The sequence below is a fragment of the Hypanus sabinus genome, chromosome 9 (assembly GCF_030144855.1).
Source record: "Hypanus sabinus isolate sHypSab1 chromosome 9, sHypSab1.hap1, whole genome shotgun sequence".
NCBI lineage: Eukaryota > Metazoa > Chordata > Chondrichthyes > Myliobatiformes > Dasyatidae > Hypanus > Hypanus sabinus.
Window position 1 is genome coordinate 162,334,119 of NC_082714.1, and position 25,453 is coordinate 162,359,571.

General features: G+C 42.6%; 1 protein-coding gene across 6 annotated transcripts in view; it reads right to left on the reverse strand.

Annotated features, from left to right (window-relative positions):
• LOC132399988 (syntaphilin-like) overlaps window positions 1-25,247 on the reverse strand; it is a 62,792-nt gene extending 37,545 nt beyond the window's left edge. For 2 of the 6 annotated variants that reach the window (XM_059981005.1, XM_059980998.1), the window contains exon 1: window positions 22,906-23,030. The gene's annotated coding sequence lies outside the window, so the exon portion shown is untranslated. Of the gene's footprint in view, window positions 1-8,758; window positions 8,778-12,812; window positions 12,950-22,905; window positions 23,031-23,853; window positions 23,966-25,174 lie in introns of those variants that run through there. The other 4 variants (XM_059981000.1, XM_059980999.1, XM_059981001.1 and 1 more) reach the window with 4 other exon arrangements.
• Window positions 25,248-25,453: the final 206 nt, after the last annotated feature.

A 25,453-nucleotide genomic window follows, 5' to 3' on the forward strand; every position in this document is an offset into this window, starting at 1 on the left:
AGAGTAGAGAGGTCATGTTGCAACTCTACAAATCTCTGGTAAGACCACACTTAGAGTATTGTGTTCAGTTCTGGTCACTTCATTATAGGAAGGATGTGGAAGCTATGGAGAGGATGCGGAGGAGATTTACCAGGATGTTACCTGGATTAGAAAACAAGTCTTATGAGACAAGGTTAGCAGAGCTGGGACTTTTCTCTTTGGAGAAAAGAGAATGAGAGGGGACTTGACAGAGGTCTACAAGATTATGAGAGGCATAGATAGGGTGGATAGTCAGTACCTGTTTCCCAGGGCACGAATAGTAAACACCAGAGGGCATATGTACAAAGTTAAGGGAGGGGAGTCATCAGCAGTAAGCATTTTTTTTACACAGAGGGTTTTGAGTGCCTGGAATGACTTGCCAGGGATGGTGGTGGAGGCTAAAACATTAGGGGTATTTAAGAGCCTCTTGGACAGGCACATGGATGAAAGAAAAATAGAGGGTTATGGGGTAGTGTGGGTTTAGTACTTTTTTAAAAAAAGGCATTTATAGGTCGGCACAATTTCGAGGGCTGATGGGTCTGTACTGTGCTGTAGTATTCTAGTATTACTGAGCCTCTGGAAATTATCTTTGCATCATCACTGGGGATGGGAGAGGTTCCAGAGGATTGGAGGGCTGCAGATGTTGTTCTATTATTCAAGAAAGGGAGTAGAGATAGCCCAGGAAATTATAGACCAGTGAGTCTTATTTCAGTAATTGGTAAGTTGATGGAAAAGATCCTGAGAGGCAGGATTTATGAACATTTGGAGAGGCATAATATGATTAGGAAGAGTCAGCATGGCTTTGTCAAGGGCAGGTCGTGCCTTAAGAGCCTGATTGAATTTTTTGAGGATGTGACTAAACACATTGATGAAGGTAGAGCAGATGTAGTGCATATGGATTTCAGCAAGGCATTTGATAAGGTACCCCATGCAAGGCTTATTGAGAAAGGAAGGAGGCATGGGATCCAAGGGAACATTGCTTTGTGGATCCAGAACTGGCTTGCCCACAGAAGGCAAAGAGTGGTTGTAGCCAGGTCATACTCTGCATGGAGGTTGGTGACCAGTGTAGTGCCTCAGGGATCTGTTCTAGGACCCCTTCTCTTCGTGATTTTTATAAATGACCTGGATGAGGAAGTGGAGAGGTGGGTTAGTAAATTTGCTGATGACACAAAGGTTGGGGGTGTTGTGGATAGTGTGGAGGGCTGTCAGAGGTTACAGCAGGACATTGATAGGATGCAAAACTGGGCTGAGAAGTAGCAGATGGAGTTCAACCCAGATGAGTGTGAAGTGGTTCATTTTGGTCAGTCAAATATGATGGCAGAATATAGTATAAATGGTAAGACTCTCGGCAGTGTGGAGGATCAGAGGGATCTTGGGGTCCGAGTCCATAGGACACTCAAAGCTGCTGCGCAGGTTGACTCTGTGGTTAAGAAGGCATACAGTGCATTGGCCTTCATCAATCGTGGGACCGAGTTTAAGAGCCAAGAGGTAATGTTACAATTATATAGGACCCTGGTCAGACCCCACTTGGGAGTACTGTGCTCAGTTCTGTTCACCTCACTACAGGAAGGATGTGGAAACCATAGAAAGGGTGCAGAGGAGATTTACAAACATGCTGCCTGGATTGGGGAGCATTCCTTATAAGAATAGGTTGAGTGAACTTGGAGTGACAGAGGATGAAAGGTGACCTGATAGAGGAATGCAAGATGATGAAAGGCATTGATCATGTGGAAAGTCAGAAGCTTTTCCCCAGGGCTGAAATGGCTAACATGAGAGGGCACAGTTTTAAGGTGCTTGGAAGTAGGTACAGAGGAGATGTCAGGGGTAAGTTGTTTTTTTTTTACGCAGAGAGTAGTGAGTGCATGAAATGGGCTGGTGGAGGAGGATATGATAGGATCTTTTAAAAGACTCCTGGATAGGAACATGGAGCTTAGAAAAAGAGGGCTATGGGTAACCTTATGCAATTTCTAAGTAAGTACGTGTTCGACATAGCATTGTGGCCGAAGGGCCTGTATTGTGCTGTAGGTTTTCTATGTTTCTAACTCAGCAGGTCAGGCAGCGTCAATGGAAAGGAATAAAGTGTCTACATTTTGGGTCACAAACCTTCCTCAGGAAAAGATTAGCCTTATTTGTCATATGTACATCGTACATGGTTCATTCAGGTAATGTGGATAAGCTCCCACTACCTATTAAATGCTCCCAATGGCATTCGCCTCAAATTGACAACCAAGTCCAGCTCCTGTCCTTCATGTGTGGCTTAGCTAATAAACCTGGCAGAACCATTTCTACTGACAGGAGAAGGGTCAAAGGCAGGTTACTGGCACCTTAAAATCAGTCACTTTAGACAGATAGGGCTCATCAGCCATGTTTGGTAGAGCTCATTTAGGAGAAGGAAAACTCTGATCTCAAACCTCCATTGCCTTGCAGCTGTGCCCACTCATGGGGAAGGCTTCAGAAGTAAACCCTGAGGGCAAAATCCAGAGCTGGAGTCCCTAACGCAGCCCAACACTGACTGGCAGTTCAATGCTGACTGGCAATTCCTGTGATGCCTCCGGTGTCAAAATGTATCAGTCTCTGACATTCCTTTGTATTCATCAGGGGAACCTGCTGCATGGGCAACAGCGTATCACCCAGACAGCTAGGATACCACATCCATGGTCAACCCTGACCAAAGGAGGCCTCAGTCAGTCACACTGTATGTGTACATATAATACAATACTATAAATACAGTCCATAAATAAGAACAAAAGAAACTGTGACTTTCTAATAATTTGAATAGGGATTTTAAGCTCATCCCAGTATGGAAATTGGATAAGCAAGTGAGGGCACGGCCTCATAAAAGAGGGTTGTCCCTTTAGATCAGAGATGAGGAGGAGTCTCTGTAGCCAGAGGGTGGTGAACCTGTGCAATTCATTGCCACAGGTGGCTGTGGAGGCCAAGTCATTGGGTATATTTAAAGCAGATGTTGATAGGTTCTTTATTAGAAAGGGCGTCAAAGGTAACAAGAAGGACAGAGAATGGGGGTGAGGGGGATAATAGGTTAGTCATGGGAAATGACGGAGACACAACCAATGGGCTGAATGGCCTAATTCTGCTTATAGAGACAGGAATAGGGGAGAGGGAGTCAGATGGTGCACAAGCACCTGAGTACCTGTTCTGTCAGTATGTAATTTCTCTAAGAGGAAATTACTGCCTGTCCACTGTGTTGCTCTCACTGGGAAGTGAGCTGGTTTTAGACATGGGAGCAGAAATTGAGAAACAGCTGGTTATGGCACTTTTACAAGCGAAGATTTAACAAATCTTGAAGATCAGCTGACTTGCTGAGTTCCTTCAGCATTTTGTGTGTGTGTGTGTGTGTGTGTGTGTGTGTGTGTGTGTGTGTGTGTGTGTGTGTGTGTGTGTGTGTGTGTGTGTTGCTATACAAAGTCAAGTAATGTCCATATCTACCAGAAATACCAAGGAGATTTAGAGTGCAATGTTGTTTGCACAATGCAAACAGTGGAGTGGGACAAACAGACTTGACGGATTGGAGATTTATGTCTCTAATTGTCTGAATACATTGAACAATTAGCACACTAATAATAACTCCACCAAGCCCAGCTGTGAAAGGAGGAGGATTGGACATGAGGCTAGCAACCCCATTCCGTAAAAACCCAGAGTTACAGAAATGCCAACAGAAGCTCCGAAGACCTGATCTCCAAGAGAGATCTTCACCTAAAAGACATATGAAGTCATTTGATAAAAGCTGCAAGTCCATGGACCTTCTCTCATCCAGTTGAAAACTTTTCCAGGACAGGAGGACTTTAGCGAGATGTAGTCAGCAGCCTAAGTTGCTGTAGGGGTGATGGGTTTAAGAAGAGAACCCGTAACACTGAGTGTTGTGCATGTGGCATAATTTCCTCTTAATATCTAGACATTTATATGTACCATCAGCTCATAAGATATATTTCTAAAGGAGAGAAAGTAGTGAATTTTCATCCTTTTTAGTCCATTCCCTCTACTGCCTATCACCTCAGTTTCTCACATCATTGCCTAACAATCCGTGAAATGCATCAACAACCAACAGTCTGAGGATGTGCAGGGGGGCAGCCCGCAATGCCGCCATGCTTCTGGCACCAACATAGCAGGCTCACAACTCACTAACCCTACCTGTACATCTTTGGAATGTGGGAGGAAACCAAAGCACCAGGAGGAAAGCCACATGGTTATGGAGAGAATGTACAAACACCTTATAGACAGTGGCTGGAACTGAACTTGTGTCACTGATGTTGTAATGGTGTTACACTATCTTGCAGAACACAAAACAAAATATTACCACAATTAAGTTAACAAAATATAATTCAAAGTGCATGTAGCATACAACACAGGTAAACAGTGTGCTGCCCTAGTGCTGAGATCTTGGACGTGGCAGGGTATTCATTAGTCTCATAGCCTGAGGGAAGAAGCTGTTACCCATCTGGCAGTCCTAGTCCTGACGTTCCTGTACCTCCTTCCTGACGGTAGTTGGTCAAAGAGATTGTGGGATGGATGGTAGTGTTTGTAGCAATGTTGTCGCAATTGAATACAACGCTCCTGGGGTCACAAATAGGGGATTACAATTAAGGCTTCAGGCCCTTCATCAACAAGTTGTAATTTGTGAAACTAATCAAGGAAGTGTTAAAAATAACAGTTCAGTGCCAAATGAGTCAATGCTCTCACTGCAGACAGTTTGAACTCAGAAGCCCAGAAACAATGAATAAATTTAATGACAAGTTAATTACTTTTGGCAGAGGAGAACATAGAACATTACAGCACAGAACAGGCCCTTCAGCCCACAATGTTGTGCTGATGCTTTAACCTGCTCCAAGATCAATCTAACCCTTCTTTCCCGCAGAGCCCCCCATTTTCTATCATCTATAAAAGTCTCAGAGTCCCAAATATATCTGCTTCTACCTCCAGCACAGCAGAGTGTTCCACACACCCACCACTCTGCGTAAAAAAACTACCTCTGGTATTCCCCCCCCATACTTCCTTCCAATCACATTAAAATTATGCCTCCTCGTATTAGCCATTTTTGCCCCTGGAAAAAGTTGCTGTCTGTCCACTCTATTTATGCCTCTTATCATCTTGTACACCACTATCAAGTTACCTCTCATCCTCCATCATTCCAAAGAGAAAAGCTCTAGCTCGCTTAACCTTTTCTCATAAGACATGCTCTCTAGGCGTGGTAAATCTCTTCTACTTCCTCTCTAGTGTGAATCGATTTTTTTAGAGAAATAACATGGAGGCTTTTGCACTTCATTGGGCAGGCAGACCAAGATTCTGTTTTATGTCATATCAAAAGGTTGCTTACATTACATAGGAAATTTCATAGGAATGAAAGGCTCATCATACGAGGAGTGTTAGATGCCTTCAGGTCTGTGCTTGGTGGAGTTCAGAAGGATGAGTGGGAACCAACAGGGAGGAGGTACAGGAGCCTGAGGCACTCCCTCAACAAATTAGGAACAGCTTTTCCCACTCGGCCGTCTGATTTTTGAATGGACATTGAACCCAAGGACACTATCTCACTATTTTACTCTTTTTGCACTACTTATTTAACTTAACACATATATGTATATATTTATAACTGTAATCAGCTTTATTATTTTGCATTGCCGCCACAAAACAACAAATTCCACAACATAAGCCAATGATATTAAACCTGATTCTGATTTCATTGAAACCTACCAGTTACTGAAAAACCTGGATAGAATGGACATGACAAGGACGTAGCAGAGCAGAAGAGTCTATCATAGGGCACAACCTCAGAATAAAGGGTCGTCCCTTTAGGAGGAAGACAAGGAGGAATTTCTTTAACCAGAGGATGGTGAAACTGTGGAATTCATTGCCACAGATGGCTGTAGAGGCCAAATCATTGGGTCTATTTAAGACTAAGATTGAGAAGGCCTTAATTGGGTTAAGAGTTATGGGGAGAAGTTTGGGGAACAGGGTTAAATAAAGCCAGCCATGATTGACTTAATGAGCTGAATGGCCTATCACTGCTCTTATATCTTATGGTCATGTTGAACCTCGATGTGGCATTGCTTTTGAATCTCGTTCCGGAGCTTGTGCTCAAGTTCCAGTTTGGAGCTTAAACCCAGGAACTCGGACAATAGTTGCTGATAAAGGACAAGAAGAGTCTCCTTGTAAAACTGAGTCTCCTTGGATGGGGAAGGCACGCTGACATACTCTGTCATAGTTATATCCCTCATGTGTGGACATCTGTTCTTGACAAGGACACAGACACCCACACTTTAAGAATATAATACCTAATACCTATTGGAGTTTTTCCAGGATGTAACCAGGAAGTTAGACAAAGGAGATCCAGTGGATGTAGTGTACCTTGATTTTCAGAAGGCATTTGATAAGGTCCCACATGGGAGATTGGTGGGTAAAATTAAAGCTCATGGCATTGGGGGGAAGACATTAACATGGATAGAAAACTGGTTGGCAGATAGAAAGCAAAGGGTAGCAGTGAATGGGTGTTTCTCGGAATGGCAGGTGGTGACTAGTGGGGTGCCACAGGGTTCAGTATTGTGACCACAGCTGTTTACGATTTACATCAACGATTTAGATGAAGGAAATGAGAATAACATCAGCAAGTTTGCTGATGATACTAAGCTGGGTGGCAGCGTGACATGTGATGAGGATGTTAGGAGAATTCAGGGTGACTTGGATAGGCTGAGTGAGTGGGCAGATACTTGGCAGATGACGTTTAATGTGAATAATTGTGAGGTTATCCACTTTGGGAGTAAGAACAGGAAGGCAGATTATTATCCGAGTGTTGTAGTTAGGTAAGGGAGAAATACAAAGAGATCTAGGAGTCCTTGTTCATCGGTCACTGAAGGTGAATGAGCAAGTGCAGCAGGCAGTGAAGAAAGCTAATGGAATGTTGGCCTTTATTACAAAGGGAATTGAGTACAAGAGCAAGGAAATCCTCTTGCATTTGTACAGGGCTCTGGCGAGACCACACCTGAAGTATTGTGTACAGTTTTGGTCTCCAGGGTTAAGGAAGGACATCCTAGCTGTAGAGGAAGTGCAGCATAGATTCACCAGGTTAATTCCTGGGATGTCAGGACTGTCTTACGCAGAGAGGTTAGAGAGACTGGGCTTGTACACGCTGGAATTAAGGAGATTGAGAGGGGATCTGATTGCAACATATAAGATTATTAAGGGATTGGACAAGATAGAGGCAGGAAATATGTTCCAGATGCTAGGAGAGTCCAGTACCAGAGGGCATGGTTTGAGAATAAGGGGTAGGTCATTTAGGACAGAGTTAAGGAAAAACTTCTTCTCCCAGAGAGCTGTGGGGGTCTGGAATGCACTGCCTCGGAAGGCAGTGGAGGCCAATTCTCTGGATGCTTTCAAGAAGGAGCTAGATAGGTATCTTACGGATAGGGAAATCAAGGGATATGGGGACAAGGCAGGAACCGGGTATTGATAGTAGATGATCAGCCATGATCTCAAAATGGCAGTGCAGGCTTGAAGGGCCAAATGGTCTACTTCTGCACCTATTGTCTACTGTTTATCAAAAGTAACAACAGAAGTTGAATGCACAGTAATCAGTCAGAACCAGCTTCTTCCCCGAGCCACCAGGTTTCTGAATGGTCCAAGAACCCATGAACACTATCACATTATTCCTTTCGTTTGCACTTCTTACTTCAATTGATAGCAATTTTATGCCTTTACACTGTAATGCTGCCACAAAACAATGTTTTTCACACCACAAGTCAGTGAGCCTTTACACTTTTACATTGAAAAACGTGAAAGTAAATTTTAGCATACAAATAAATAAGCCTACGCTGGGGTTGGAAGACTGTTTGCATGTGGGTGGGTGGGCGGGAGAGGTGTTTTGCTGTTGTTGTTTTGTTTCTGTTGTTACAGTTAGAGAGTCATAGAAAAGTACAGCACAGAAACAGTCCATCTTGTCCGTGCCAAATCAGTTATACTACTTATTCTCATTCGACCTGAACCCAGATCAAAGGCCTCCATACCCCTACCATCTGGGTACTTATCCAAACTTCTCTTAAATGTTGAAATCGAGCTCGCATGCACCACTTGTGCTGGCAGCTCGTTCCACACTCTCACCACCCTCTGAGTGAAGAAGTTTCCCTTCATGGTCCCCTTAAACATTTCACCTTCACCTATGACCTCTAGTTCTAATCTCACCAATTTAAGTAGAAAAAACTTATAGTTTTATCTATCTATAACCCTATCTATCTATCTATATCTATAACCCTCATAATTTTGTATACCTCTATCAAATATCCCCTCAATCTTCTACGTTCCAAGAAATAAAGTCTTAATCTATTAAATCTTTGAAAAGGATCAAGGATGATCCATGGGCATGTCTAGTACAGTGGTTTTATAGACATGCCTAGGCACCATCCCTGATGAAGATGGAAGAATTTGTCATCAAAACATCGGTTAAAATCAATACCTGTAACTGGCAGAAAGCCCAAGAAGAGTTTATTCACATTTAATCTTTCTTTATCTTTCCTTATAACTCAGGTCCTCCAGTCCTAGCAACATCTTTGTAAAGTTTCTCTGCACTCTTTCAACCTTATTTACATCTTTCCTGTAGGTAGGTGACCAAAACTGCACACTATACTTCAAATTAGGCCTCACCAACATCTTACACAACTTCAACATAACATCCCATCTCCTGTATCCAATACTTTGATATATGAAGGCCAATGTGCTAAAAAATTTCTTCACAAACCTCTCTACATGCGATGCCACTTTCAATGAATTCTGGGCCAGTATTCCCAGATTCCTCTGTTCTATCACACGCCTCAATGCCCAACTGTTCACTATGTAGTTGTTGCTTGAAATGGTCATTATTGTTGATTGCGTTGTTCTGCTGAACATTGTGGACATGCTACATTGGCACCGGAATGCATGCAGGCTGCCCTCAGCACACTCTTTGGTTTTGTTAGTTGTTAAGGAAACAACACATTTGTTTCAATGTACATGTGATTAATAAATTTAGTGGAATCTGAATCAAAACCTGATTGTGAAAATAAAGCAAAGTGGAGGGAGTCGTCTTAAAAATGCCATTTGAGGTCCTATGGAAGGCTAAGTGGAAATAGTTTGCTCTGTTAACTTTATCTTTGGACTGAAGTTATACATTAACACACCACCCACCATTCCTCACTCTCATTCCACTATTTAAAGCTGAGAATTAAAAACCTTAATATAATTTGTTTTCTCTGAACATACTTGTTAAAGCGTCATGCTCAGTGAGTAAGTATCCGATTAAAGAATCATGTAGGAGGCTGCACAAATAACTATAAACTACCTGCAAAACCAGAGACACCCTAAAGCTCACAAGTGCCAACTCTGCATTACTTTGAATATTAACACCTCAGAATCACTTCCCGGACTTGATTAACATTTACAGATTTCCATCGGTGCTGCTACCATTAGTCACTTTTTTAATGACACACCGGAAGCTGCAGAAAGTTGTAAACTCAGTCAGCTCCATCATGGGCACAAACCTGCATAGCATTCAGGACATCTTCAAGGAGCAATGCCTCAAAAAGGCAGCATCCATCATTAAGGACTCCTATCACTCAGGATATGTCCTCTTCTCAAGAGGTACCTGAAGGCACACACACAATGATTCAGGAACAGCTTCTTTCCCTCTGCCATCAGATTTCTGAATGGATAATGAACCCATGAACACTATCTCACTACTTGTTGTTTTATTTAACTATTTTATATACACATATATATTCATACTGTAATCCCAAGTTTTTTTCTATTATTATGTATTACAATGTACTGCTGCTGCGGAAACAACCAATTTCACAATATATGCAGTTGATATTAAAGCTGATTCTGATTAGTTTATGAGACCATAAGACACAGGAACAGAATTGGTCTCCATAGCTGTCTGTGGCAATCAACCCTACAGATTCACCACCAACTGGCTAAATAATCTGCACGAATTCAACTCCTCTAAGTTCCAAACTAAAAGATAAGATGCTGAAAGTTGATCAGAATGGCATACAACATTGTAAGAGCTGACAGTCTGGACTCGTGGTCAATGATGAGCACCAATGTAACTTGCAAGGGACAGGTCTGAGGATACAAAAAATGATTCACTGCAGATTTCACAAGGTTACCCGTCACATCTAGAGGACAGCTGCCTTCCCAGCAAAGGAACAAGAAATGAACACCCAGTGAAAACATCCCCAGTGACACCAGCTGTTGATATGGTGAGAGGCCCAGGTGTTTGGAATAAGAAAACGCCCACAGAACTGTAAAACTCCATGACTGTGACCATGCTAAAGTGACAGAGAAGTACACTCTGTGGCCACTTTATTAGGTACACCTGCACGCTTGCTGCTTAATACAAATATCTAATCAGCCAATCATGTGGAAGGAACTCAATGCTTAAAAGCATACAGGCATCGTCAGGAGATTCAGTTGTTGTTCACACCAAACATCAGAATTGGGAAGAAATGTTACCCAAGCAACATTGACTATGGAATGATTGTTGGTCCCAGATCGGGTGGTTTGAATATCTCAGAAAATGTTGATCTCCTGGGATTTTTATGCACAACAGTTTCTAGAGTTTACAGAGAATGGTGCGAAAAATAAAAATCATCCAGTGAGCGGCATTTCTGTGGGGAAAACATTGTGTTAACAAAAGGGTCAGAGGAGAGTGTCCAAACAGCTTCAAACAGTAACTCAAATAACCACACATTACAACAGTAGTGTGCAGAAGAGCATCTTTGAATGCAGGACATGTGGAACCTTTAAGGAGTTGGGCTACAGCAGCAGAAAACCACACCAGATTCCACTCTTGTACCTATTAAGGTGTCCATTGAGTGTCTGTAGTATTTTGGGAGTATTATGCGAAAATCTGGTCATCTGCCTAGAGGCAATGTATCAATAAGACTGAAAGAGTACAGAAAAAATTTACAAAGAAAATTTACCAAGACTTGACGACCTGAGTTATTGGAAAAGGTTGAATAGGTTAGGATTTTATTCCCTTGATTGTAAATGATTGCGAGATTTGATGGAGGTATACAAAATATAGGGGTATAGATAGGGTAAATGCAAGCAGTGTTTTTCCACTGAGGTTGGGTGAGACTAGAGGTCATAGGTTAAGGGTGAAATATTTCAGAGGAACATGAGGGGGAACTTCTTCACTCAAATGCTGGTGCGAATGTGGAATGAGCTGCCAGCAGAAGTGGTGGATGCAGACTCGATTGCAACATTTAAGAGAAGTTTTTAATGGCACACTGAAAGCTGCAGGGAGTTGAGAACTCAGTCAGCTGGATGGGAGGGTTGAGGAGGGCAATGGTTCAGGGGCAGGTCAATAAGATTAGACAGAATCACAGTTCAGTACATTTCAAAAACTTTGAAAACATTCTAAAACTATAAAATTATATTAACTCTATAAAAATAATGCTAATAACAATGTAATAATATTTAAAATATACTTAAATAAAATAACTTTTCAAAAACATAAGATTATAGCTGTTATGGTCCACTGTCCTCTCTTATCAGATTCCTTCTTCTGTCCATTTCCACCCATCAGCTCCCAGATTCTCACTTCATTCCCCCTTTCCCCACCCACCCACCTTCCCCCTCACCTGGTCTCCTCTGTCACCTGCCAGTCTGTACACCTTCCCCAACCCCACCTTTTTATACTGGCTTCCTTCTCCTTCCTTTTCAGTCTTGATGAAGGGTCTCGGTCCAAAATTGTTGACTCTTTCCTCTCCTCCATAGATGCTGAGTTCCTCTAGTATTTTGTGTGTGTTGCTCAAGGTTCCCAGCATCTGCAGAATCTTTGATGTCAAAGTAAACACCTTCTTGTTCACACAGAGCCTCAAACACCCCCACTAATGTCTGGGGTGGCACAAACTATGTTAGAACTACTTTTGTTGAATGGATTAACCTTAACCTCATATGGTAACATACATAAAACACCCACAAAATACTGGAGGAACTTCTGCCAGCCAGGCAGCATCTATGGAAAAGAGTACAATTGACATTGAGGACCGAGACCCTTCATCAGAACCCGATGCCGCCTGACCTGCTGAGCTCCTCCAGCATTTTGTGTGTTGATTGGATTTCCAGCATCTGCAGATCTTCTCTTATATGTGACAGTAAATGGCCTCATTGAGTACACTCAATGGCCTGCCTATTAGGTACAGCAGTCGAACCTGACGTATTCTTCTGCTGTACCCCATCTACTTCAAAGTTCGACATGTTCTGCATTCAGAGATGCTCTTCTGCACACCACTGTTATAACACGTGGTTATTTGAGTTACTGTCGCCTTCCTGTCAACTTGAACCAGTCTGGCCTTTCTCCTCTGACCTCTCTCATTAACAAGGCATTTTTGCCCACAGAACTGCTGCTCACTGGATGGTTTTGCTTCTCACACCATTCTCTGCAAACTTCAGAATCCCAGGCGATCAGCAGTTTATGAGATATTCAAACTACCCCCTCTGACACCAATAATCATTTCATAGTCAAAGTCACTTATATTACATTTCTTCCCTATTCTGATGTTTGGTCTGAATGACAACTGAACCTCTTGACCATGTCTGCATGCTTTTATGCGTTGAATTGTTGATATTTGCATTAACATAAAGGTGTACCTAATAAAGTGGCCACTGAGTGTGTTTTTTTATCTCCCTTTTGAGAATCCGCTGTGATTTTCCACCACTTTTTGTTTATTTGAAATTTGTTTTCATCCTGTCCTGGCAATAACAGATGGAAGTGAAGAGCTGAAATGATGAGCTTCTGACCTTACCCTGAAGAAGGAGGTGTGTGCTTTTCTCAGTCTGTAGGTTGTGGGCTGTAGAGAGCAGGCTGATGGAACACAGACATTGTGTCACACAGACTAATCTGAAACTGTGGTGTCAGCAGATGAAACCAACATTTTTCCACCTGAACCATGGAAGGAAGGAGAGTTTACAGTCAGCCACTGGCATGACAGCTCAGGTTATTAAGACAAAATGCAAAAAATTCCATAGGGAGCATCTATGGAAAAAGGTACAGTCAGTGTGTGTTGCTTGGATTTCCAGCATCTGCAGATTTTCTCTTGTTTGTGGTTTATTTATTCACTTTATTTAGAGATTAGTACAAATCAGGCCCCTCCGGCCCAGTGAGCCAAACTGCCTAGCCCTAGCCTAATCACAGGAAAACTCTAACCTCAAACCTCTGCTGCCTTGTGGCTATACCCACTCACAATGTAATCTCTGGGAGTAAACCCTAAGGAATAGTCCATAGCTGAAGTCCCTAAGACAGTCCTACATTGAGATCAACACTGACTGGCAACTCCTGAAACACTGCTGGTGCCAACTGTATCAGTCCCAGTCGTTCAGCTGCATGGAGAGGGGGAGCCTGCTGCACGGACACCAGTTTGCTCTCCATATCGCACTACCATGGTTTTAGAATCATGTATAACTATATATAACCAAATAATAATTACAACACAGAAACAGGCCATCTCAGCCCTTCTAGTTCGTGCCAAACGCTTACTCTCACCTAGTCCCACCGATCTGCACTCAGCCCATAACCCTCCATTCCTTTCCTGTCCATATACCTATCCAATTTTTCTTTTTAAATGACAACATTGAACCTGCCTCTACCACTTCCACTGGAAGCTCGTTCCACACAGCTACCACTCTCTGAGTAAAGAAGTTTCCCCTCGTGTTACCCCTAAACTTTTATCCCTTAACTCTCAACTCATGTCTTCTTGTTTGAATCTCCCCTACTCTCAATGGAAAAAGCCTATCCACGTCAACTCTATCTATCCCCCTCATAATTTTAAATACCTCTATTAAGTCCCCCCTCAACCTTCTACACTCCAAAGAATAAAGATCTAACTTGTTCAATCTTTCTCTGTAACTTAGGTGCTGAAACCCAGGTAACATTCTATTAAATCTCCTCTGTACTCTCTCTATTTTGCTGACATCTTTCCTATAATTCGGTGACCAGAACTGTACACAATACTCCAAATTTGGCCTCACCAATGCTTTGTACAATTTTAACATTACATCCCAACTCCTATACTCAATGCTCAGATTTATAAAGACCAGCGTACCAAAAGCTTTCTTCACCACCTTATCCACATGAGATTCTACCTTCAGCGAACTATGTACCATTATTCCTAGATCACTCTGTTCTACTGTATTCTTCAATGCCCTACCATTTACCATGTATGTCCTATCTTGATTAGACCTACCAAAATGAAGCACCTCACAATTATCAGCATTAAACTCCATCTGCCATCTTTCAGCCCACTCTTCTAACTGGCCTAAATCTCTTTGCAAACTTTGAAAACCTACTTCATTATTCACAACACCACCTATCTTAGTATCATCTGCATACTTACTAATCCAATTTACTGCCCCATCATCCAAATCATTAATGTATATGACAAGCAACATTGGACCCAATACAGATCCCTGAGGCACACCACTAGACACCAGCCTCCAATCTGACGAATAGTTATCCACCACTACTCTCTGACATCTCCCATCCAGCCACTGTTGAATTCATTTTACTACTTCAATATCAATACCTAATAACTAGGACACAATATCCATGGTTGACCCCGACCATCAGAAGGCCTCATGATCACAGGATTGGGTTATATCGGCTGCCCAGAGAGGAGCAGCACCTCTGGTGAAGGGGCTTGTCATGTCCATTCCAGGGCAGCTCACTCACCTTTGGGCCCCACCGGACACTCAGGTCTCACGTGGCTCCATCTGACAGTAGCTAACCTGAGTGAGTATCGCTAGCAGGTCTCATACCCTGGTGAGATAAGGACATGCCTATGCTAGCATGTGAAGTCAGCTCCAGCAGACCAGGTAGATGAGATCCATCCAGGAAAGTACTTCATGGAGAGCGAATGGCATGACAAGGCACAGAACAAGTCATGGTCATCCACTGCAACCAAGGAAGACTCCAGTTTGTGATCATGACTCACACAATTGGACCCGGACTTCCAAGGTTGAGAGAGTGCAATGCCTTTTCCACTTCAAAAACTCTCCCGCACAGGTCTCTTGTCACTGTTGCACACAACGGACAACCAACAATCACAGGATAACTTAACACAACCAATCAACCTGCTGAACTCCAGATACCATCGCACTGCCTGGCATGTTCTCACAAACACGAGAGACTCTGCAGATGCTGAAAATCTGGACACACACAGTTCTTTGTGATTTTTATAAATGACTTGGACAATCAAGTGGAAGGCTGGGTTAGTAAGTCTGCAGATGTCATGAGGGTCGGTGGACCTGAGGATGGTATAAAGTTGTCGTAGTTTATAATGGGACATTGACAGGATGCAGAGCTGGTCTGAGAAGTGGCAGATGGAGGTGAATCCAGAAAAGTGTGAAATGATTCACTTTGGAAGGTCAAATTTGAAGAAAGAATACATAGTTAATGGTAAGAATCTTAGGATTGTGGACGGACACAGAAATCTTGGAGTCCATGTCCATACATCCCTCTAAGTTGCAGTGCCAACTTCCAAGAGCTGAGAGGTAATGTTGTGGCTCTATAAAACTCTGGTTAGACCACACTTGGAGTATTGTGTTCATTCTGATCACCTCATTATAGGAATGGTGTGGAATCATTACAGATATTGTAATAGATATTGTGCAGAGGAGATTTAGAAGGATGCTGCCTGGATTACAGAACATGTCTTATGAGGACAGGTTGAGCGAAGGAGGAAGGAGAATCAGAAATGCCTCGACAGAAATATATTAGAGGCATAGATCGAGTGGACAGCCTGAGAATTTTTCCCAGGGTGGAAATGGTATTACGGGGTGGGGGAGGGGCTGCATAATTTTAAGGTGAGTGGATGAAGTACACCGTGTAATAGTCTGATTTGTCTGAACACTATGGAAGGCAGGTTTTTCACTGCATCTCAGTATGTGTGACAATAATAAACCAGTATTAATTCCAGCTCTTGAATGTAAGAATGTTCCTTCTTACGCAACAAGCAACCCAAGGATCTCATTAAAGGAAATCATACCCTTCCTCATTTTGATGCACCATTATACAACAAGATAAAGGGTCACCACACTGACTGGTTTTAATGTGATGGGAGAATGTTTAATACCAAAGGATATTTCCCTTGAAATACAGAGTTAAATTGTTTGAGTTCTCATAGAATGTCTTCCAATAAAGTTAATTACAGAGACAGCAAAGCTGAGACTTTCTATCAGCAGCCAATCAAGCATGCTGATTTAATTGCAATTGAAAATATATCTGCAGAAATGGCTTCCTTCTAACACACTTTTTTTATAACATACTTCCTGAGGCTAATACTAAATCTGAGACATAAACAGGACACATCTGACCTCTATGCACCAGTTCCTACAACTTATGCACTTATTTTATGAACAATAACTCACTGTTCTTACTCTCTTCTTGCACAACATGCAATTTTTAATATGTATTTTGTATTGTAATTTATAGTATATTTTAAGTATTGCAGTGTACTGATGCCACAAAGCAGTAAACGACAGTGATAGTAAACCTGATTCTTATTAATGATTTAATACATTTAAATTTAACTATTAAAATTATTTTATTAATTTCACTTTACTGACTCTGTAGAATCAAAATCAGGTTTAATATCACCAGCATATAGTATGTCATGAAATTTGTTGTTTCGTGGCAGCAGTACCTTGCAATGCAGAGTAATAAAAGCTAAAAATTACAGTATATATATGTAAATGGAAAATAAACTAAATAGTAGTGCAAAAAGAGGGGAAAAAAGTAGTGAGGCAGTGTCCATGGGTTCAATATCCATTCAGGGGAAGAAACTGCTTCTGAATAGCTAAGTGTGTGCCTTCAGACCCCTGTACTTCCTCCTTGATGGTAGCAATGAGAAGAGGGCATGTCCTGGCTGATGCATCACTTTTTAAGATGTCCTGGATGCTGGGGAGTCTAGTGCCCATGGCGGAGATGGCTGAGTTGTCTCTGTATGCAATGCCATCTCCCTTAAAACTTTATCATGGAGCTGTGATGTCCTAGAGACCCTTCAGCCCATTGAGTTTGAGACACCTTAACACCACAGTGCTTTTTATTCGTGGTTCTTCCTAATTACACACTGCTGCTTGTTGATACCATCCATAAGTAAAGTGGTTTTTAGGTGCACACCAATGAACCAGGTGGCAAGGTAGAGATACGTCTCCACAAAAGGAAGTGTAAGGCATTCACTCCTTCCCTCCGCTAGCCTACAGGTCACCCTTGGGCAAGGCGTAGCACTTGCATAGTCCGCCAGTTAGGGTCCGCCATGGGAGCTGGTGATGGATGGTCATATGAGCAGCTGGTACAGAAAGACTATAAGACATAGGAGCAGAATTAAGCCACTTGGCCCATCGAATCTGCTCCAACATTTCATCATGGCTGATCCAATTTTCCTCTCACCCCAAACTCCTGCCTTCCACTTATATCCATTCATGCCCCGACCAATGAAGCAATCCAACGACCTCTGCCTTAAATATACATAAAGGCTTGGCCTCCAAAGCTGCCTGTGGCAGAGAATTCCGCATATTCACTATTCATCTCCAATATAAAAAGATGGCCCTCTACTCTGTGGCTGTGTCCTATGTTCTTAGACTTTCCCATCATAGGAAACATCCTCTCTACATCTACTCCATCAACTATTAACTATCTAGTTAGTACAGACCCAGAGCTATCAAATGCTATCTTCAATCCTGGAATCATTTTCGTGAACCTCCTTTTAACCCTCTCCTGTTTCAGCACATCCTTTCTAAGATAAAGGGCCCAAAACTGCTCACAATACTGCAAGTGAGGTCTCACCAGTGTGTTATAAAGACTCAACATTGCATCCATGCTTTTATATTCTAGTCCTCTTGAAATGAATGCTAACATTGTATTAGTCTTCCTCACCACAGACTCGACCTGCAAATTAACCTTTAGGGAATCATGCACAAGGACACACAAGTCCTTTTGCACCTCAGATTTTTGTATTTTCTCACCATTCAGAGAATAGTCAACCCTTTCATTTCTTCTACCAAAGTGCATGACCATACACTTCCCAACAATGTATTCCATCTGCCCCTTATTTGCTCTTCTCCCAATTTGTCTAAGTCCTTCTGTAGCCTCTCTACTTCCTCAAAACTACCTACTCCTCTACCTATCATCTGCAAACTTTGCAACAAAGCCAGCCAAATCATGGACATATAACATAAAAAGAATCGGTCCCAATACAGACACCTGTGGAACATCACTAGTCACTGGCAGCCAGCCAGAAAAGGCTCTCTTTATTCCCACTCTTTGCTTCCTGCCGATCAGCCACTGCTTTATCCATGCTAGAATCTTTCCTGTAATACCATGGTCTCATAGCTTAAGCAGCATCACGTGTGGCACCTTGTCAAAGGCCTTCTGAAAATCAACCAATTCTCCTTTTTCCATCCTGCTTGTTATTTTTTCAAAGAATTCTGACAGATTTGTCAGGCAAGATTTTCTCTTGAGGAAACTTTGCTGACTATGGCTTATTTTATTATGTGCCTCCAAGTACCCCAAGACCTCTTCCTTAACAATCGACTCCAACACCTTCCTAACCACTGGGGTCAAACTAACTGGCCTATAGTTTCCTTTCTTCTGCCAATGCCCCTTCTTGAAGAGTGGAGTGACATTTACAATTTTCCAGTCTTCTGGAATCATTCCAGAATCTAGTGATTCTTGTAAGTTCATTACAAATGCTTCTCCAGTCACTTCAGCCACCTCTTTCAGAACCCTGCATGTACACCATGGTCCAGGTGACATATCTACTTACAGCTCTTTCAATTTCCCAAGAACCTTCTCTCTAGTTATGATAACTTCACACTCTTCATAACCACTGACACCTGAAACTTCCATCATACTGCTAGTATCTTCCACAGTGAAGACTGATGCAAAATACTTATTTAGTTCAGGAGTCCTGGTTATGTAACCAATGATACCAGGCAGACAATGTCTGAAGAGTACTGACAATGGCTGGAGTCACCTGTCTTGTAAAGACACTGCCCAAAGGAAGGCAATGGCAAACCACTTCTGCAGAAAAATTTGTCAAGAACAACAATTTTATGGAAAGCAACACACACAAAAAGCTGGTGGAATGCAGCAGGCAGGCAGAATCTACAGGAAGAAGCACTGTCGACATTTCGGGCTGAGATCCTGCAGATTTCCTCATGTTATGGAAAGACCATAATCACCCACTCATACAACACAGCACATAATGATGACGACTAGTAACACCCAGAGATTCTGCACACCAGCTCTGCTCAACACCACACAGCCCTTACTGTGTCCAACATCCGGCATTGGATGTATAGAAATGGACTGCTGCACGGTAACATAGTGGTTTGTGTAATGTCAGACCAGGGTTCAATTCCCACCACTGACTGTAAAGAATCTGTACATTCTCCCTGTGACTCTGTGGGTGATGAAATGAGAAGCTGGGAGGTGGTAGGTGGAAGAGGTAAAGGGGGCTGAAGAAGGTGGAATATATTAGGAGAGGACAGTGTACCAAGGAAGAAAGAAGAGGAAACAGAGGGAGATGCAGGGAAGTACTGGCAGGTGAGCAGAGGAGAGGGGGTGAGAGGGGAACCACAATGAGGAATGGAAAATGAAGGAAGGAGGGAGAGGATAGAAATTGACAGAAGTTAGAGAATCAACGCTCATGCTGTCAAGTTGGAGGCTACCCAGATGAAATATGAGCTGTTGCTCCTCCAACCTGGGAGCAGTTTCATCTATGGCAGTAGAGGAGGCCATGGACTGATACAGTATGTCCAAATGGGAATGGGAAGAAAAACCTTTGCTTTATTTTATTTTAGCGATAGAGCATGAAGTAGGCCCCATCGGTCCTTCAAGCCAGACCGCCCCAGCAACCCCACAACCCCAATTAACCCAACCTAATCATGGGACAACTTACAGTAACTAACCTCCCCGGTACATCTTTAGACTGTGGGAGCACCTGGGGAAAACCCATGCATTCCTTGGGGAGGATGTAAAGAGGCTCTTTACAGAGTGGTGTCAGAATTTAACTGTGAAACACCCCAAGCTGTAACAGCATCATGCTAACCATTGTATTGTCCTACAGCTGCTGGTAGAGAGTCAAGGTTCAAGGTACATCTATTATCAAATTATGTATATTGTATACAACTCTAAGATTCGTCTTTTTCAGACAGCCACAAAACAAAGAAAACCATGGAAGCCGCTCAAACGAAAACACACAAAAAACCAAATCACGCAATGATAAGGCTATCAAATCCCGCCCCCCCCCCCCCCCCACATAAGAAACAACAAATTGCACAAATGGCAACAAGAAAGAATGGGCAAAAATATAGAATATAAAAACATAAAACTAAAAGAGAACTTGGAGAAAGAGAAGAGAGCTCTAAAAAAAAATCAGTGAAATAGAAAACTTATGAATAAATAACGCAGTATTAATAAAGGATATGTATGCACATCTGCTGCATTTCAAAAAGTGATTTATGAATGTGTCGTACAGTAAAGATAATGGCCTGTGGTTACTGTATGTGGCTGACTGAATTGCCTATCTATTTGTCTAGATTAATAACAAAAATGTAAATTCAAATCATGAACGCAAGAGATTCTGCAGATGCTGGAACTCTTGGGAAACATACAAAATGCTGGAGGAACTCAGCAAGTCAGGCAACATCTACAGAGGGGCATAAACAGTCAACATTTCAGGGCAGGACTGGCAAGGAAAGGGGCAGAAGGGTCTTGGCCTGAAAGAGTGACTGTTCGTTTCTCTACATTGATGCTGTCTGACCTACTGAGTTCTTCCAGCATTTTGTGTATGTAATTGAAATCACTGCACAGGAGCTTGAAATTATTTCAATATTTTAAAAAAATTTCCATTATAGTGTCTTCTCAGCGGGGGAAAAAAGCATTTTACTTTTATCCTCCTATCTAAGCTTGGCTTATGAATGACTTTAGACCCATAGGAATACCATCTGGCATGACCAACAAGTGAAGAAACTCCATGGAACAAAGTCTATCAAGAATTTGCAAAATTTGCAGAGTGAAATGGAACTTAAACTGCTAGACAGAGCAACATGAGCAAAACTGAATCAGTCAACAAAGAATCCTTTTGAATAATTTGCAGACGATTGATACTTAAACAAATTCTTAAAATATCAATCAAGTGATTTATGACCAAAATAATGCTCTGTAGATATTTTTAAACAAGGTTAACAATATCCAGTAGACTTCATTAATAATAAAATAAATGGCTCAAAAGGAGAAGAGGAAGATCACTCTGACAATTCTGCGTGGCATGGGAGGCACAGTAGTGTAGTGATTAGCATAACACTTTACAGCATTAGCAACTCGGGTTCAAATCACCCCACTGTCTGTAAGGAGTCTGTACATTCTCCCTGTGACTGTGCGGGTTTCCTCTGGGTGCTCCTGTTCACTCCCACATTCCAAAGATGTACAAGTTAAGGTAAACAAATTGTGGGTGTTCTATGTTGGCATCAGAAGCATGGTGATGCTAGCAGGCCAACCTCAGAACATCTTTTCACCTGCTGTTGATGCAAACGACACATTTCACTGAAAGTTGAATTTGTATTCCAACATTGTTGGCTGAAGGACCTGTACCTGTGCTGTACTGTTCTACGTTTTGAAGGACATGCGATAAGTTAAGTCATAGAGTCACAGAACACTACAGCACTGAAACAGGTGCTTTGACCCATCTAGTCCATGCCGAACCATTTAAACAGCCTAGTCCCATCGACCTGCAGACCACAGCTCTCTATTCCCCTCCCATCCATGTACTTATCCAAACTTCTCCCTAGTCCCATCGACCCACACCCAGACCATAACCCTCTATAACACTCTCATTCATGTACCTATCCAAACTACTTCCTTGTTTCATCATCCACACCATACCCTCTGAGTGAAGTTTCCCCTCATGTTCCCCTTAAACATTTCACCTTTGACCCTTAACCCAAGACCTTTAGTTGAAGTCCCACCCAATCTCAGTGAAAAAACCCTACTTGCATTTGCCTTATCAATATAATTTTGCATACCTCTATCAAATCTCCTTTCAATCTTCTACATTCCAACGAATAAAGTCCTAACCTATTCAATCTTTCCTTATAACTCTGGTCCTCCAGACCCGGCAACCTCCTTGTAATTGTTTTCTGTACTTTTTCAACCTTACTTTCACACTATATTCCAAATTAGGTCTCACCATTGTCTTATACAATTTCAACATAACATCCCATTTTCTGTACACAGTACTTTGATTTATGAAAGCCAAAGTGCCAAAAACTTCTTTATGATCCTTTCTACCTAATCTTTAAAGCAATCTTTATCTTTATAAGATAAAGACCTTTAAGATTAAGATCTTTATAAAATATCAATCAAGTGATTTATGGCAAGATAGCTTGATAACTTTTTAAAATTAGGCCAACAATCCAGTGGGCTTCATTAATAATAAAAATGTGTCATTGCCAATTGAACATATCAGACTCCATTGGACAATAAAAGATAAAGACAAGAGATTCTGTAAATGCTGGAAATCCAGAGTAACACACACAAAATGCTGGAAGAACTCATCAGGTCAGATAGCATCTATGGAAATGAATAAACAGTCTTGGCTTCAGGCCTTGACCCTTCATCAGGGCTGGAAAGGAAGGGGGAACATGCAAGAATAACTATTAAATACCAGTGTGGAAGGAAAATGGAGCACTCGGAGAAAACCCACATAATCATGGGAATAACTTATAAACTCCTCACAGATTTTACTTATATTTAGAGATACAATGTGAAAGCACAGCCCAGCAACCCCGATTTAACTGTAACCTAATCACAGGTCAATTTTCAATGATCAGTTAACCTACCTGGTATGTCTTTGGACTGTGGGATGAAACAGGATAATCCAGGGAAAACCGACACATTCCGTACGGAGAATGTACAGAGTCTCCTTACAGAGGACTCCGGGATTGGACTCTGAACTCCAATTACCGAAGCTGTAGTAGTGCTGTGCTAAACACTACACTACCTTAACACTCAGTTCCTCCCAGACAATGGGGGCAATTGAACCCCAATCACTAGCCTTACTCTGGCTTCTTCTCCCTTCATTTCTAGTCCTGATGAAGAGCCTGAGCCCAAAACATTGACTTTTTATTCCTTTCCATACTGTAGATGCTGCTTGACCTGCTGAACTCCTCCAACATTTTGTGTACAGCAATAAAAGATGACTCCCAATCCTGAGAATGTTTGGAAACATTAAGAAAGAGAGAAGTACCTAGAGTGTAGAGCTGAATGGCTGCAAGAAAATGAATCTCAGGATAGTATATGATGATGTATACATAGTTTGATAATAAATTTACTTTGAACTTTGAGCGAAATGATTCAATTTTCAGAAAATTGAAAGTTATCTCGGAGTTCAACAGATTAAGTTGGTTAATGAACCTTTCAATCCAGGATTGACCAACTACAAAACTGTCCAGTGAGGTCCTCTCATTGGGAACTTTATTCTCAGGATGAATCTAAGGCAACACAGTGAACCAGTGCTGGTCCCCGGATGTAAATGGGAAACAAAACATCTCAACCTGGTTGTAAAAACACAAAACGCTGGCAGAACTCAACAAGCCAGACAGCATCTATGGGAGGAGGTAACGACGACGTTTCAGGCCGAAATTTTGTATTAGCCTCCCGGGAGCCACGGTAACGTAGCGGTTAGCACAACACTATTACGGCTCAGGGCGTTCTGGAGTTTGCAGTTCAATTCCGGCACTGTCTGTGCCTTCTCCCCGTGAAGCGCAATGAGTTTCCCGAAGATGTACCGGTTAGTAGGTTAATTATTCATTGTAAATGGCCGTGTTGTTGTTCCTTTCGGCGTATTGGGCGGCATTTTTGCTGTTTCTGTTGCATCTGTTTTTTTTAGGCCCAGTTGCTAGAGCTCGACGCTCAACCCAGCACGGATGGAAAACGAGCAAGGAGCCTGACGGTTTCGAAGTCGAGTGTTGATGCCACTACCGGCCTATCCTGATTAGGCTAGTGTTAATGTAGGTGGTTTGGGGTCGGTGCAGCTCACGGGAGAGCCTGTTCCGCGACCAGTCCTCCAACACTCTCCGTCTTTCTGCCGTCGTATCTCATTGCCTGGCAACTGTCCAAGAGACCCGACTACTGGTTTGGGTCAGTTTGTTAAGCAAAACATCATGCCCTTGGGGATGTGTCAATCTTGAATCGGGTGGGTTTGGGTTTTTATCTTATAGCACGGCGATGTGTAGTGAAATTCTGGATCTCCCAGGAGGAAAAAGACACGGTGCCAGATGAAAACTTGCGCGTCCTAACATCTGGACCCAGCAAAGGGCTTCACAGTAAATGCAACATCTCCCAAGTGCAGTCACAATTACAACACTGAAAATGTTTAGCAGCCAATTTCCGCACAAGCTGCATTTTGATTAGTGACTGGAAAATTTTCTCAAAGGATTTATACAATCGGCCAATTCAGAAACATCAAGGCGAAGTATTAGAATTCAGATAACCATTTCAAGACCAAACTAACAGTAAATACAGCAAATAGAGGCTCCCAAAAACAGAGAAAACCAGAGAGACGGAGTGTGTGTGTGTGAAAGAGAGAGGGACAGAAGCAGAGAGAAATTCAGAGGGACGGGACGGGGCGGGGGGAATCAGAGCGACAGAGAAACAGAGATAGAAATAAAGAGTGAGACACGGAGGAGCGGCGGTGGATGCAGGGATGTTGCTGCGTGTGCCGGGCCTCGGCGACACAAAACGAGGAGCTTGGAAGCGAGCTGCAGGATTCAGCAGCAAAGGCTGACACACATACGTCTGGAGTGGTGCAGAGACACTGCAGTATAGGGTTCAGCACTGGCCGACCTCCGTTCAGTACCCTGCAACCCCACCTCACCCTGGTTTCCACATCTCAATAAAACTGCTTTCTCCTAACCAACTTCGAGCCCTCCTCGTTGGTTTAACATTTAAATTTATTAAATGTTTATTTAGCAGGTGAGATTCTATCATCGCTCACCACCCCACACAATTTACATTTTACAGCTAGCCTGAGAACGAGCGAATGCATCGTCATCACCCCCTCCCTTCAGTGCTATAGATGACCCATGCAATGTACAGAAAGTCACTTACCGACTGTGCCGGAGCCCTGCTTGACGAGGTTACCTCTGGGAGGGAGGGCGAATCCCTCCTCCCCCAACCCATGGAGCCCAGGAGCTGCGTCTCGCCGTCCCTGCGTGCGCCACCGCGTCGGAGAGCTGCCCGAGGGTGGGAGGGGGGGATTACGAGATTATGGGGGATGGAGGAATGAGAGGGGGAGGTGGGGGAAAGGTGGACTAAGGGGGAAGGGGATAAAATGATGAGGTGGGATAGGAGAGAGGTGGACGAGGGTTGGGGATGGGGTGAGGGGGA